The sequence below is a fragment of the Cetorhinus maximus genome, chromosome 16 (genome assembly GCF_964194155.1).
Source record: "Cetorhinus maximus chromosome 16, sCetMax3.hap1.1, whole genome shotgun sequence".
Taxonomy (NCBI): Eukaryota; Metazoa; Chordata; class Chondrichthyes; order Lamniformes; family Cetorhinidae; genus Cetorhinus; species Cetorhinus maximus.
Genome location: NC_135894.1, coordinates 47,019,864 through 47,034,279, shown reverse-complemented (window position 1 = coordinate 47,034,279; position 14,416 = coordinate 47,019,864). Strand labels below are relative to the sequence as shown.

General features: G+C 37.8%; 1 protein-coding gene across 15 annotated transcripts in view; it reads left to right on the top strand.

Moving 5' to 3' along the window:
* The first annotated feature begins 1,034 nt into the window (after window positions 1-1,034).
* zbtb20 (zinc finger and BTB domain containing 20) overlaps window positions 1,035-14,416 on the top strand; it is a 332,916-nt gene continuing 319,534 nt past the window's right edge. For 10 of the 15 annotated variants that reach the window (XM_078559808.1, XM_078559797.1, XM_078559801.1 and 7 more), the window contains exon 1: window positions 2,185-2,492. The gene's annotated coding sequence lies outside the window, so the exon portion shown is untranslated. Of the gene's footprint in view, window positions 1,156-1,816; window positions 2,157-2,183; window positions 2,493-14,416 lie in introns of those variants that run through there. The other 5 variants (XM_078559805.1, XM_078559807.1, XM_078559811.1 and 2 more) reach the window with 3 other exon arrangements.

The following is a 14,416-nucleotide window of genomic DNA, read 5'->3' as shown; positions in this document are numbered from 1 at the left end:
TATAGTGTCTGAAAGTGGGTCCCATAGCAACACTTCATCAATCTCAGTCAGTTTAACCTTAATTATTAGGTCACTTACATTTCAGGACATATTAGATCTTGCTTGGAAGTAGATGAAAACAATTTTTATCCAAGGTAGCACGAAGTTTAATTGGATATAGTGTATGGAATCAATTAGGTAACAGTCATTTATAATATTGTACATCAAAAGGGTTTCTGAAAATTAAAAGAAAAATGATGCAAACCAATCTGGAAAGTTGGGGAATTTGGTTCCTTCCTTAATTTAGATTTTGTGACAAAGTATAGTAATTCAGTTATTTTATTACTATTACATATTATTTCAAAATAGTCATAGGCAGAATTTTGGAACTGACGTGAAGTTTCCGTAAAATTATATTTTACAATAAAATACTATTTAAAGAACGTCTAGTTCTGAAATGTTTGAAGATTTTTCTTGTTAAAATAGACTTCCAGAAAGATTACTATCACATAATATTTGAAAATGTAATTAGTTAAGAGGTAGGAAAGATCGTGATGCAGTAAGCTTTCCTCTTTGCATTGAAATGTTGCTGTCTCGGCGGCATCCAGTAAAGGAGCTACAGCTGACTTTACAAAACTCTGTAAATCGATGTAAAAACTTGGGTTTTCAGACCACTTTAGACAGGCACAAACTCACTTTCGATAGAACTTTCAGCAGTTTAATTTCGCTATACTATCGGGAACCCGCTCCGAAAAATAGCTCTGCACATTAGTTGTATCAAAGTTTGCAATGCACCAGGGACAACATCATGTCGCTTCATAGATTACCTTACAAGCCACCTGGTAAAATGATACATCATTGGAATCATTTCACCAGAACAAGAAATACCTTTATATTTATTTATATATATATAAACGCCCTCTGCAAACCCAACCAAAAACTTTTATTAAAAAAAAGATAACTGGGAATTTATTTTCTAAAAAAGAAAAACGCCCTCAGCAAAACCAAAGCAGAAACTTTGAAGATGAGGATATGCTTCAGGCTAGTGTTTACAATGGCTACACGTGAGGACAGTGTTTGGGCTCTGAGCGCTGGGGCTCTGTGACGTCACAGGCGGACAGGTTGAATGACGTCACCGCTGTTGCTGACTCGCCGCCTCGCGCTCCCCAACAAACGGTAAGTTTAAAAAGCAGGCTCGCGCACCCTTTAACCTTCCAACACAACGGTCAGAGAGACTGGGGCAGAGAGGGAGGGGAGCAGGGGAAGCGGTACTCGGCTGCTCGTTAACTGCACAGTCTGACTGTTTGTTTGTCTCTCTCTGCGCGCTCTGAGTTGGGGGCGGGGGGTGTAAAGTAGGGTCGCCGCCGCCGACGCGTCTGTGAGTTAATCCCGAGTGTCGGAACCTCACAGATTCTGAGTGATGAACCTTCAGTATCTTCCCTGGGGCCAAGATAAAGCGCTATTCCTATAGCTCTAACCGCACCCCCCCCCTACTTTTACAATAATCTTTAAATGCCAGCGCTCAGGGGGGGGGGGGGTGCAATAAACACACTTCCAGCCTCTTCAGCAAATAAATTAAAACTAACCCCTTATCGTCTCTCTTGCGTTTCTATTTTATATTAGTTTCACGTTATATCTATAGTTATTTCAAAAGAAATAATGGGGCTGTTGTGTCACTTTTTATTTACAAAGAAAAATAATTATGGAGGTTAACTTTTCAGTTGTATATTTTTCTTTATACTTGGGGCTTTATTTGTACCTGTTTGGCTTTGTTCTGTCTGAGTTATGACTGAGGCCTTTCTCCCTTCAGGCGGGCAGTGAGTAGGCCAGTGGATTTTAGGCCGTTTTATTTTATAAGCTGTCACCTGCCGCTTCGAGGCGTCGAGAGCCGTCGGGGAAAAAGGACATAATACAAAACACAAAATGCGTAGAAACTAAACAGGCGACGGGTGGCGTCAACCTAACTTGATGTCAGAAAATTAAAAACTCGCAATGTCCGCGCCCGATTGACGTGTCGCGCGGCCAATCGCCTGCGCGTTCCGCGTGATTGACGTGGCGCGCACACACTGCACTGGCCGCTGGGCTGATTGACAGGTGACGGAACCAATTGGTGCTTCAGCTGCGCTGATTGACAGCTGACACGGGCCAGCCCGTGCCCTGGCTGGACTGATTGACAGGTTGGTGAGACAATGGGAGCTGCTGTGCGGCTGTGTGCCCCCGGGTAGCAGTGATTGATTAGACAGAGCATGTGATTGACGGCGGTCTGAGTCAACCGGGGAGCAGTGTGTTACATAACAGGAATTCGGACCTACCTTAAACCAATCAATCTGGTCAACAGGCAGCAGCCGGGCTGGTGCGATGCTGCACCAATCACTGTAGTCTCGGGGCTGGATGTCTGGTTATCATGTTAGGTTGTCTTTTGTGTATACAGAAGATGGATACAGTATTCAAAGTGTCTACTTTGGAAATGTGTTTTATTTCTGGGAATATATCCCTGCACTTGGGCAAGTAAGGTATGTGACATCTAAAAATAATAGCAGTATTGTCAAATAATTTGGAAACTTCTGTGTTTTTTTCGTTTTGACTGTCATGATCAAGTGAAATTTTAGATTAATTTGAGACTTTAGATGGTCGCTTCAGTGAATTATGGGGTTTTGAGGGCTGTAATAATCTGGTATCTGTGTCGAGCACTGGCTTTTTCAATTGTGCCCTGAGGGAAAAGGTGATGAAGGTTTGGGTGGGTATGGGAGGGGGTGGCTTGCGGGGGACATTAAAAAAAAAATCCAGGTCGAAGTGGGAATTTTAAATTCCTTTGTTCGTTTGATATTCAATGTATTAGTGAAAAAAACACAGTTCGCTGTTTTTCGTCTGCTGGGGAATCTTTGAGAGTAAAAAATGTTAACAGTTTGGTAAAAGTCTGGAAGTGCATTACCAGGCCCCAGCTGCAGAAGATGCAAGTAGTTTTCATCTGGAGACTGTTAGGTTGACGATTCTGAAAAATAATTTATTTAATCAAGGGAGGGGTGGGGGTTGTTTTTAACTTATTTATTTATGTATATACCCTGGAAAATGCTAACTGTTTTATCATCTTTGTTGTACTAAATTGAGCCAGTTTTTTTTTAACGAAGTTGTATTTGCGATTTCGTGTGCAGCAAATACTCTTTTTAATAGTTCTGACTTGCCACCTTTCTATTTATTTTTTATTTGAAAGCTATCGTTGTCATGGTCCATACCTTTCCTAAGATTTTGTTAAAACCATAGTCAACCAACATTGTAGCTTGTTATCAAATTTTTTTGAAAATTACTCATAATTAGATATTTTAATGTAAAACAGAGAATGCAACATTTAAGCAACACCCAAATTAAAAACTAGTTATTATTTTCCTGATTTAGTTAAAAGGGACACGTTAGTACTTTCTGAATTTTTCTCCAGATTTGTTCCTATTAAAATAATAACCACTATATTTAATTACATAATCTTTTAAAAATATTTTGATCAGTATGTTCATGTGTCACCTTATATACGAAAAGCACACCATTCTGACTTTCTGAAACATCGCCTGTTCATTATTTTGGTGTCTATACCTGAATCCATAGACATCTATATTTTTAATAAACTGATGGTCATTATTTACAAACTTCTTGACCTTGTCTAACTAGTTTTGTATTTACAGTTTATAAGTTATTTGAGACATTGTGCACCACCTATAATGACAGCAATGTGTATTACTGTTTGCTCATAAGGAATAAAGCTAATTCTAAGAAATCAGTGGCTTTACTTCTCTATAGATCCTGTGGTTATTAATAAAACTCTCTATAATTACCATGTATGGTGAGGAAGAACACACATGGAATCTTTGCTACAAATATATGAACATTCTCATTTTTTTATGTTACAATATCCTTTTAAATAAGTTGAAATAAAATTAACAACAGCGCCTTAAAGAATAAAGAAAATATGGCAAAATATTGCAGTGTAGATTTCAGTTTTGTTTCTCAAATGAAAGTCTGTTACAAATTAATACTGTTACAATAATGCTTTTTTAACTTGTACCAGGAAATCAGTAACTTTATGAATTTCAGAAAAAAGTTCTTAATATTAGATCTGTTGTTCATATATTTGATAATTTAATAGTTAAGTTGAAAATTACTTCACCCAATGGTAAGGTGGCCCCATCTTGACAAAGTTTTGAACGTATAAGCCACTTTTGTACAGTGAAGGATGTTTAAGGTAATGGGGCCTTGCAACAATATTCCGCATTTTCAAAAAACAACCCAGCCAATCTCCATTTAAACAATCTTAGATTCCTCTCTCTTCTCTCTTTCCCCTTTCTTCCCCCCCATTCCACCTTTGTTTGCTTATAAATATTTACTTCCAAATTATAATGTGATTTCAGTCCTACACTGATTGCAATATATGGACAAGATCAACCTAAAGACATAATCTAATAAGAAAAGCTAAATACAAAAACTGAGATTTTTTTCCCTAAATATAGAAGCTATTTTTTATTCGTTTATTTGCATGTGCTAAGCTGAAAAATAGCTACTCAGTGGAATCTTTATTTTAGTTAATATAATTGCTGATTTGATAATTTAAAAACTTCTTAAAGTTAAAAACTAGTGATATAATACTGTTGCTATGTCAACATTTTGGGTTGAACAGACTTCAGTTGAATTTTGTTGTCCACCTGCTGCTTGATTTCTATTTCTGAGTGGAGATGTCTTGGTCTTGCTGCAGCAGATCTTTTAAGCTAACTGGGAATTCCTGATCCAAATTTTAAATAAGATAAACGTCAATTTAGATGGACAAGGGTGCTTCTTTAATTTGGAAAAAACCTCAATTAGCAGTTCTGGCAAAGCAGCACTTTATTCCCATGGATGCAAAATGCAAACTTCTTATTTTTGCTCTCCTAAAACATTTCTCGAAACCAAACTTTCTATCTACTCATTGTTCACCATCATTTTATACACCAATTTACAAGATTCTTAAGTTGACCTAAAATTTGATTTCATCCTTGCAGAAATGTATAGCTTTACTTGTAAAGAGTTATTTGCATATATAAATCTACATTGTCACAATGAGAACTTCTGCTTTTGACATTAATTTGTTCATCAATGTTTCAATCTACAAATGCTTATCCTCCAGGCTGTGTATGGTTAGAGTTATTTAAATTGAAAGGTTTCTACATACCCTGTGACCTGTGTTTCCTGTGCTTAAGGTTAAGGCACAAAAAGAGAAAAAGAATTGACACATTGCCTAATCAAAAAGGCATAGATTTATGTTTTGCTAATAGGGGTCCATATTAAATCATTTGCATCCCATAATATTTACTAATGGTTGACCTTGTGCTTAAATTGAAAATACCATGTTTGTGGATGGATGGTATGCACCATTGTTTGGAACTTTTTTTTTTGCTGTTTGTAAAGAATTAGAATTTAGCCTGAATACTATATTTCTGCTTAAGTTTATTCTCATGTAGACAGCTAGATACTTGTACAAAATGGGGACATTGTGAACATTGCTGTAGATTTATTTGTAGAGCCTTCAGCAAAAGCTTGCTACCAACTTCTGGGTGTTTATGGCACATAATGTGAGCCAACTATCTCATGTTTTGGAAACATTCCATTTTTAACTGTTTATTTCCTCACATGGATAAAAATAATGGTTGAAATGCAAGGAAATGTTCTTTAATATATTTTGTTTTCGAGAACCACTCTCTGGTATCAAAGAACTTTTCGCATATCTATGTAAAAACAAAAATACACTACTAAAAGCTGCAAAACAAACTTGGTGTACTCTACCATAATTGCAGTTGCATAGATTGTAGTAACAATAATGACACCCTCACTCGTGAGGCCCAGGCAGTGGCACATGACTTAAATAATCTGTATACTAACCAAATCTTTGCATATTGTTACTGCAATAATATGATATTAGTGAAGCTGAGTTTACACATCCTTGTTAGTAGATTCTTTTATAAACCTATCTTTGGCACATATTTACCAGTTTGTGGCTTTTTCATTTCTTCATTATACGTCTCATGACCTAGGATATTCCCTACAGTGCACACACCTTGATGTTAGTATACTCCAAATGCTTGAAATACTTGGCTTCAAAGTACTGTGTTGTAATGTGAGTGTGGTGTACTTTACAGAATGTTTGATAACTGGTTTGTATGTACAAAGGCGGTAGTACAGATTTTAGCTTTCTAGGTTTCCAGATTTGTTTAGCTTTTTTCTTTAAGGTTAGATTTTTAAATAGCTGACACAAAATATATTTCTTTAACTACAGTTTGCTAGTCATATCACTAAAAGCTGAATTGTTAAGAGTATTTTTTGTTTCTTCGTTTCCTTTTATTTTTAAAAATCCATTTTATTAACATTTCAGTCAAAGAACTTTTTATAGATTTACCTTAAAAGAATTTAATTTCCTTTGCTGTTCTTTGTGCCAAATTGCCTTTCACTGGAGGGTGGGTTGTTCTCTATTTTAAATCTAAGTAAAAACAGAAGAAAATAATGCATTTATATGGCATCTTTCAAATCTCAGAATTTCCCAGACAATAGATTACCTTCACAGTTGTAATGCAAGGAACCACAACAACCAATTTGTACACAGCTAGGTCCTACAAACAGCAATGAAATGAATGACCAATTAAATAGTTTTAATAGTTGTAGGTTAAATATGTTTTTAGAGGGTACTGGGAGAAGTCCTTTGCACTTCAAATAATGCCGTGGGATTTTTTATGCCCGCCCTGCAGGCTGATGGCTCTCGGTTTAACATCTCATTAGAAAGCTGGCATCTCTAGCAGCACAGTACTGAATATGTGCTCAAGACTCGAGTAGGGTTTGAACTTAGCACTCTGTGACTCCAAAGTGAGAGTACTACCACAGAACCAAAACTAACATCTTCGGTTTCTCATTGGGCTTATATTCGAGATGAATAATGCATGGTTTCATTAAGTTAACCAGTTATTGTTGATTTCAAACAAAGAAACTGTTAGTTATTTTTAAAAATATAATTTTCATGAAAGTCTAGAATAGATATATTTCACTTATATTGTCCATATAGGAGTATTTGGCAATTATGTGAACACAAGCCACTTAGCTATGTGTGATAATTCTAGGTCAGGTATCTTACTTCGATAACAGTTCTCCAAGGATAATATAATTATAACATTTTTAAAAATTGTTGCTAAATCACACCACATTAACCTGTATTGTTGGTTTAGGAGAAAGACTTTTTTTTATTCATTTCTGGGATGTGGACATCAGTGGCAAGGCCAGCATTTATTACCCGTCCGGAACTGCACTTGAGAAGCTGGTGGTGAGCTGCCTCCTTTACCCACTGTACGTACACCCACAGTGCTGTTAGGAAGCTCCAGGATTTTGACCCAGTGACAGTGAGAGGCCAATGATATAGTTCCAAGTCAAGATGGGGTGTGCAACTTGGAGGGTAACTTGTAGTTGGTGGTGTTCTCATGCTTCTGCTGCCCTTGTTCTTCTAGGTGGTTGAGGTCATGGGTTTGGTAGTTGCTGTCAAAGGACCCTTGGTGAGTTGCTACAGTGCACCTTTGTGGATGGTACACACTGCTGCTGTTGTACGTCAATGGCGGAGGGAGTACATTTTTAAGGCGTTGGACAGGTGCTGATCAAGGCTGGTGTTAAGCTTTTTGAGTGTTAGAGCTACACTTATCAAGGCAAGTGGAGAATATTCCATCACACTCCTGACTTATGCTTTGTAGGTGGTGGACAGGCTTTAGGAGTATCTTGAATCTATATCAGTGTTTGACCTATTACTGGCTGGAATGTGAGGGTGGTAGAGAGAGGAGGAGCTTCTAGTGAATAGAGAACGCAACCGCAGAATGACCCAACACTGTGTATTTTCTCTTGTTTGTGTGGCATAGTCTTTTAAACTGGTTATCTTTCTTTGAAATCCAAAATGATATCTTCAGAGCTTTTGCTTTTTTCTAATTTTCATTGCATTATTAAGTTACAGTATTTTAAATTACATTTTTCTAACAATAACCAGTTTTATAATCTAAGAATTTATTGCAGTTCTGAGCTTTATCAGCAATTGTGGGTAGTCTCTCTTCTGATTTCTGGAGGGCTTCTGGTGTATGTAAACAAGTTAAAAAATGAAATGTGAAAAATTAAATTTGCTTTTAACAATCTGAACTAGGAGGAAATGTGAATTGTATGTAAACATGCCTTCTATTGTGCACTATATAAATCAGAAACTGATTTAGTAGACTCCATTAGGATTTAATTATTGTTGCTATGAAATCTGATTTTCGTCTTGCCCAAAAGAACAATCTGTCTTCATTCAGCATTTTCAGACTCTATTGAAGTTGAACAGGTGAATTCATTGTTCTGGAGGTAGGAGTTGTTCTCAATATCTCCTGATTGTTTCTGATGTCCCGGAGAGCCCACATGTAACCCCAAATTGAGGTTTTTCGAAGAAAGTATTGGAAGCTAAACAAACAGAAAATACAAAATATGTTTGGTAATTGCTAACTAAAAACATTTGGAATGATTTCAGAAAAGCAACACAGAGTTTGAGATATGTGATAGGGAATAGAGGGCATGCTGATAATTCCAATCTCAAAAACTAATGTTCTATCACAAAATGAGAACTTTTAAAGTGGGCATGCCATGTCGGCCAGTACTTCCCAACGTTGAAGACACATCAAAAACATCATTGGATGGTGAACAGTCTTCTGGTTTTCCAGAGCAACATATTAGCCTCAGCAGGGTGAAGATAATTATCATTTGAACAATAAAAACCCTACAAAATATGTGATCTTGTTTTACTGGTGATGGGTTGAAGAGTATTATGCTAGTGTTTAAACACAGAAGAGTACATTATTGTGAGTGAATACAGGTGAAACGCCAACGCACTGCTGGAACAAGGGAATTTCCTCCAGTTTAATTCTAGGAAAGTCTTGTCTTTATAGGAGTACAAATAATCCTATTGTAATAGATTTCTGTATCACCAGTTATATGGGATTGTGATCCTGGTTCCACAATTGCACAACCTTCTCTTGTGGGTTATTCACTGTATTTTTACCTACTACCTACACTGTTGGTTCTTAGAACCTTTTATCCCTTTGCCAGTGTGACAGTTCCATCAAAATAATGATTTTCTCCCTGATTGCTTTCAGTTCTGCTACATAAACAATAGCCAAGTATACTTGTGTGCCATTTCATTAGAACACTGCTACTGCAGGGGAGAAGTGTCATATTCCTTGTGCTGGCCCATGATCTGACAGTATAAAAATATTGAACTCTTGATGTTTTTTGAACATTCACAGTTTTAGTGATTCACTGTTTTTGCAATTTAGTACCAAGTGTTACCACAGGAGGCCCTCAGTCTCCTATGCAAATGTTGGCACTTCATATAGTGCTGGACAGTTGGCTTTTTAACATTTAATTTTATAGCTCCGTGGATTATAATAATATTTTGTGCAATTATGAGCCAAAAAGGTAGACCTCATGCCTGTGGAATTTAAAATCCCTTTATTCTTCCTTTCTGTCTGCGATAGTGCATTCTACTACCAGTAACACAGTAGAAAGCTATACTTTACCACAGAAAATATATTGTCTTAGATGTTGATTCAAACAAAATCCAGTATTATATTCCAAAACTCACTGAACCATCATGTAATGTATTAGAATTGTATGTAAAATAAGATTGTATTTTTAGAATAAAATTGTAGAGTTTCAGTAGTGAAGTATTTTATACTGCATTTTAAATTTTTATATTTGTGTGTGCAATAGATAATATGCAATATAGTTCTCTCCAAAGGGAACAAATTCAGCAGCATCATGACTGTTCTCATGGTATCTGAAGCTTCAGAATTACAGTGGGACAAGTTAATTTGCCCTTGGCGCTGGCAGTCTGAATTGGTTGAGAACCCATTTGTTTGTGCATTTGGAAGATTAGGACACCTCATTCAAATTAGGAACCATATGCCTGTAAGTAAAATAATATATAACTATGCCATTGCATTGATCATGGTGAATCAGTGGTTAGCCAAGTTAACAATAAAGCATTAAAGTAGAACATCTGCGTGAAGACTTTAAATATACTGAATCTCCCAGGGCTTTCCTGATGTGGCTTGGGTTGTTAGGACCAAGAAACTGGAAGCATTGGGGAGGGAGGATCTTGTACGTGGAACATCATGGGTAACACTGAGATGGAACAGTGAGCAGCCCCATGGTTTGGGAATGTGTGGGGTGGTTCCAGGGAGCACCAAGACTGCAGTTGAAGGTTTGAAAAGAGGGCCCTAAGAAGTGGAGACAAGCAGAGATCTGGGCTTCATGGTGACAGGGAGATTTTGAGCATGGTTGGGGGCAGTCTTGTTTGGGAGCATGGGGTGGTTTGGAGATGGAAGTTTTGGACTGGTAAAGGACTTCGGTGGGTGGGAGCTCAGGAAAATGGTACTGAAATTGTCCTTGGTTCTTTTAGGACTATCTAGTCACCATCTACACCTGTTCGTCTCCTCCCTGACCTGACTGCAGCTTCATTTGCTCTGTTAGGCCTCTCCCCACTTCTTTCCCTATTGTCAGTTGGTTAGGTATCAGACTTGGCTCAGTGGTAACTCTCATTTGAGCCGGAAGGTTGTGGGTTCATGTCCCACTCCAGTTTGGCAATTGTCCAGTTGCTCAGTCGAAAAATATCCAACTGACAGGCTTTTAACCTAGGCTCAGGCCTTGAAATAAAAAAGCTTAAAGAAAGACAGTGAATCATACCATTCAATAGACTTGTTTCATAAAAATAGAATATGTAATTTTTGAAGTGTTTCAAAATCTTACCTTGGACTTTAGAAATTCTAAACTTGTTGAATTAATTTTCAAAAAAATGTTTTGAATAATTTGATCTTAATTACCAGTCGGTTCTTTTAGCTAATCATTCGGAATTGGTTTCAGAAGTTACAAACAGTTTCCCATTGGCAGTTTTCTAGCCCCTCACATAGCTTTTGATTTTGTCCATTTTCCTATCTTTTTCCATCCTGATTGTTGATTTGATGCTGTTTTACTTTGACCCAAACTGTGATCTTAAAACGTTGACCCACCCCTCCTTATAAATGTCGACATTTCAAGAATTATGAAAAAAAATATGACCTAGAGAGGTTAAGGTTAACATGTAGAGAGAATACACACTTTACACACATAATTATTATCAGTGGCACTCCCTTTAATTGGTTCCGAGTATGGGTGACGCTGGCAAGGCTGCATGCAGTGTCCGTTGAATGTGATGTTGTGCTGCTTTGAGCTGCTGCACTCATTATGCTGATGGTGTTGTGAGGATTTGCAGGATACTGACCCAGCAACAATAAAATAGTGGTGATATATTACACAATACAGGTTAGTGTTTAACTTAGAGGAACATTTTGGAGATGATGCTCCCAAACAGTTGCTCTTGACTTCCTTGGTTGTTGAAGTTGGGGGAGCGATTTTCAGTCAAGACAGGCTCGACCAGTTGTTGAAGTGCACACTGTGAATAGTGCATACTGTAACCATTGTGTTCTGGTGGCAGAAGGGCAGATGTAGAGTCCAATGGAAGGAACACCAATCAAGCACACTATTTTGTCTTGTATGGTGTTGAACATAGTGAGTGTTTCAGCTATGCCCATGTACCCTACTTGTATGTATTCCATTACATTTTGGGATTGAACCTTGCTAATTGAGGGGTTTTGAGGTAAGCCACTCATTGCAGAGTATCCAGTTTCTGCACTGCTCTTGTAACTACGGTGTTGACATAGCTGGTCCAATTAAACTTCAGACCCATGATGACTAGCAAAATAATGATGGTGAGGATACCTAAGAACATAAGAAATAGGAGAAGAAGTAGGACATTTGAACCCTTGAAGCTTCTCTGCCATTCAGTAAGATCGTGGCTGATTTGATTGTGGCCTTGCTCCACTTTCATGTCAGCCGCCTATTACTCTTGACTCCCTGACAGATCAAAAATCTGTCTAACTCAGCTTTGAATAGATTCAATAACCCAGACTCTGCCAATGTCTTATCAATTACATAGTTAATGTTGTTACAGTTAAGAGAAACAGGTGATGGGTATTAATTGTCTTTGAGCACATAAATAGTGGATAGCTGGGACAGTGGGTTATGTGGAAAGAGAAATGCGAGACTGAACAAGCCAATAAACTCTCTCAATAAAGAAAAGCTGTGTTTTTGGCTTCACCAAATGGTTTGGATCCTGTTAACAGACTCCACTGCTCTCTGGGATAGTGAATTCCAAAGATTATGACCCTCTGAGAGAAGAAATTTCTCCTCATCTCCATCTTAAATGGAAGATCTCTTATTTTGAAACTGTGTCCCCTAGTTCTAGATTTCCCCCATGAAGGGAAACATCCTCTCAGCATCTACCCTATCAACCCCATCAGAATCATAGATGTTTCAGTAAGATCACCTGTCATTCTTCTACACTCCAATGAATATAGGCCCAGCCTCAACCTTTCCTGAAAAGACAACCCCTAACCCCAGGAATCAATCTAGTGAACCTTCTCTAAACTGCTTCCAAATGCAACACTATCTCTCCTTAAATAAGGAGACCAAAACTATATGCAGTACTACGTTATGTGTGGTCTCAGCAATGCCCTATACAGTTGTAGCAAGACTTCCCTACTTCATACCCTACCCTCCATGCAATAAAGACCAGCATACCATTTGCCTTCCGAGTTACTTGCTGTACCTGTATGCAAACTTTTGGTGATTCATGTACAAGAACACCCAGGTCCCTCTGTACCACAGCATTCTGCAGTCTCTCTCTATTTAAATAATTTACTTTTCTATTCTTCCCAACAAAGTTGATGATGTCACATTTTTCCACGTAAAACTCCATCTGCCAAATTTTTGCCCACTCACTTAACCTACCTATATCCCTTTGCAGACTTTGTATCCTCCTCACAACTTGTTTTCCTACCCATCTTTGTATCGTCAGCTAATTTGACTACAATACAGCATGCCTTTGCATGTAATTTCTCCTCTCTTGTGCTCTTTTTCTCGTCCTCTCTTGAGTTCTCTACCCCTCACTGCCTGCTCTCACACTTTTTGTTTTTCTTTTTTTATGCCCAGCACCATTACTCCACTTTGCTCTTCCCTTGTGTCTGCACTGACTGCTGTTCCTTCAAACACATGCTCTATGCAGCTTCCCCTCTTTATATTCCTTTGTGCCTATGCTCACTTGCACTCTGATGATCTCTTGCATGGACACATACTCTGTTTTGCACATTTTCTTTCACTTGGTCTTCATTTTTTCTGGTCTTGTACATCCTCCTGTTCCTTTGCCGCTTCTAAAGACAGAAGCTTTTGGGCATGGAACCTTACCCATCAGTATGTCAGACAGCATCTGTGAAAAGAACAGATAGGACCTTCTGAGGAAGGTCCGTACCCAAATATCCTGTCTGTTCTCTCGTTAGATGCTACCGGACCTGCTCAATGTTGCCAGTGTTTTTAGATTTCCATCTCCTGTGGTGTTTTGCTTTTCGTTCTGATTTTTGATTTAATAGCCCATGACCATGAAGGCCAAATGGGGCTAAGAAGTTTCTACCACTTTTTAAAATGTCATATTGTGCAGTAATTGGTTTTGGGCAATATTGATTCTACAATGAAATTATAATAAAATAGCACATAAAATCTGTTGGGTGAAGTGAATTCTGCAACACCAGGGCAAAGATCCAGTGAAAGGTTGGATCAAGAAATCAAGGAATAGATTGTCCGGTCTTCCCTGTCTCTTCAGGAAACTGAGTTGGAGAAGGATCCTGGACAGATGAATATAAACAGAAGTGGCATGAAAAGCTTTGTAAAAAAAAAAAGACAAGGAATAAGAACAAAATAAAATTTGCATGAAAGAGAGACAGGAAGAAAAAATACAATCTAGTACTTTTATACTGAACTAGCAACTCAGAGGTTGTGAATTTGCAGTTTTAAATTTGAATTCAATAAATCTGTAATATATGAAAGCTTCAGTTTGTTGTCACAACCTGGCTGGCTCATGAATGTTTGGGGGAAGAGAACTTGCTACTTCAAACAAGTCAGGTAGAACATGCGACTCCAGTCCCATAATACTTAGTAGCTTTTAAATGCCCTCTGAAGTTTTCTTGCAATCACCATTATGATACCAGGGCTTAGAGGATTAAATTAGGAAAACTGGTTGTATGTACAGGGCTTGTTTTCCATTGAGTTTGAAGGTTGAGGCTGATCTTTTCGAGGTGGTGTTTGAAATAATAAACAGGGTAGATGCATCTAAACTATTTCCTCTGGTAGGGGATAAAATAAAGTTAAACTATTCAGGAGGGAAAATCAGGAACCTTTTTATACAAAGTGCAGTGGAAATCTGGGACTCTTCTCCCAAAAAAGCTGTGGATATTAGGTCAATTAAAATTTTAAAGAATGAGACAGTAGGTTTCATTTGCTA